The sequence below is a fragment of the Nicotiana tabacum genome, chromosome 10 (genome assembly GCF_000715075.1).
Source record: "Nicotiana tabacum cultivar K326 chromosome 10, ASM71507v2, whole genome shotgun sequence".
NCBI classification, from domain to species: Eukaryota; Viridiplantae; Streptophyta; class Magnoliopsida; order Solanales; family Solanaceae; genus Nicotiana; species Nicotiana tabacum.
In genome coordinates, this window is record NC_134089.1 from 129,616,115 (window position 1) to 129,618,579 (window position 2,465).

Sequence of the window (2,465 nt, forward strand, 5' to 3'; positions counted from 1 at the left end):
AGAACATTGCTACCCTCAAGCTGGATGAACTGATTGGAAACCTTACTGCCTATAAACTGAGAAGGCAAACCATGAAAATGTATGCACCAACGAAGGAAAGAAATTTGGCTCTCAGAATAGCTGAAGGAGCAGATCTGGAGGACGATGAAATGGCCATGATCACAAGAGACTTCAAAAAGTACTTGATGAGAGGAAAGGGTTCTTCTAGAGGTACAACCTTCAACAAACCAAGGGCTCTTGAGAAATAGACCAACGAGGGTTGCTACAAATGTGGTAAGACTAATCACATGATCAAGAACTATCCTCAATGGGAAATTGAATGGAAGAAGGAAAAGGCTGAACGAAGGAACATGAAGAAGGAACAAGTTCAACCCAAAAGAAACAAAGGTTCAACAAATGCTATGGTTGCTGCTTGGGGAGAAACATCAGATAAGGACTTAGAAGATGAAGCTGGAGATGAACAAGCACTTATGGCCATCGGAGAATCAGATGATGAACACGAGGTAAATGTCCTTCACCTCAAAGACAAGATTAAATTCCTGTCTAAAAAAGGGTTGTCTGAGCTATTGCTAGACATCATTGATGAGTCTGAGGTAATTAACAATGAGAAGGAAGATCTGTCTAGGGAGTGTGTGATCTTAAAAGCCAAGTGCAAAAATCTAGAATCTAGGGCTAGTGAGAGTGATAGTAAAAATGCTGAGTTGAAGAACCAGGTTCTTGAACTTGACACCGGTGTCTTAGAACTTAGGTTTGAAAACTTAAAGCTGAAACTAGGAACAGGTAAAAAGAAAGCTGATCGCACACATCTTGCCCTAGAAGAAAACTTAGAAAAAATGAAGGATGAGTTGTACAGGAAGGATGAGCAGATAAGAGTCTTAAAAGAAGACCTAAGGAAGGTAAAACATGAACTAGATAGAACTTGCAAATGGAATAAGGCTTCTGATGTACTTTCTTGGCTACAAGAACATCACAGTAGAAACAAAAGAGGACTTGGCTATGGGACTCAATCACCTAAGTGGAACCCTAAAAGCAAGTACCTCACACTTCCTAAGAACAAAATTTGCACACACTGTGGCAAGACTGGCCATTACAAAAATGAATGTAATGCAAAAGAAAAGGCCAGTCAAAAGAACAAAGCTTTTGTTCAAGAGAAAAATAGGCTACCTGGGTGGGCTAAAAGGAATTTGATTTATTGCCTATAGAAAGGGACCCAAACTAGTTTGGGTTCCTAAGACTAACCCTTAATTTCCTTTTGCAGGTCCAAGTGAAGGGAAACAACCAAATATGGTACATGGATAGTGGCTGCTCAAAGCACATGACTGGAAGCAAGAACCAATTCCTTTCACTTGAGGACTTAAAAGGAGGTAATGTCTCCTTTGGAAATGGGAAGAAAGGTGAGATTATTGGGGTTGGAAAGGTAGGTAAGACAGACTCATATTCCATTGAGAATGTCTACTTGATAGATGTCTTGAAATATAGCTTAATCAGTGTGTCACAACTGTGTGATAGAGGTAACCTTATAGCATTCACCTCTGCCAAATGCTTTGTAATTAACCTTACCACTGTAAATATTGTTTTGTAGGAAAAAAGAGTTAACAATATTTACATTGTAGATTTGTTCACTCTTTCAGAAAATGAACTCACTTGCTTAAGTGTGTTGGATAATGATTCCCTACTGTGGCACAAAAGACTTGGTCATGCTAGTCTAAATCAACTCAACAAATTAGTCTCCAAGGACTTGGTGATAGGGCTACCTAACATCAAGTTCAAGGAAGACAAAATTTGTGAGGCCTGTGCAAGGGGGAAGCATGTAAGATCATCCTCTAAAAGCAAGAAAATGGTAAGCACAACCAAGACGTTGGAACTGGTTCATATGGATCTCTATGGTCCAATGAGAACATTGAGCAGAGGTGGTAAGAAATACGTGATAGTTCTTGTTGATGATTATTCTAGATTTACCTGGGTACTATTCTTAACATCCAAAGATGAAGCATTTGACATGTTTACTGCTTTTGTTAGAAAGACTTAGAAACAACTAGGTAATCAACTTGTATCCATTAGGTCTGATCATGGAACTGAATTTGAAAATGCTAAGTTTGCTGAATTTTGTGATGAGCATGGTATAGATCATAACATCTCTACCCCTAGGACTCCTCAACAAAATGGAGTAGTTGAAAGAAAGAATAAGACCCTTGAAGACATGGCTAGAACTATGTTTCTTTCTAGTGAACTGCTCCATAGCTTCTAGGCTGAGACTGTAAACACTGCATGAAATATTATCAATAGATGCATGACTAGACCTCTTGTAGAGAAGACTCCCTATGAGTTACTTAAAGGGAGAAAACTAAATATATCCTATCTTAGGACATTTGGATGCAAGTGCTTTGTGCACAGTAATAGAAAGGACTCCCTAGATAAGTTTGATCCCATAAGTGATGAGGGAGTATTCTTGGGATATTCTTCAC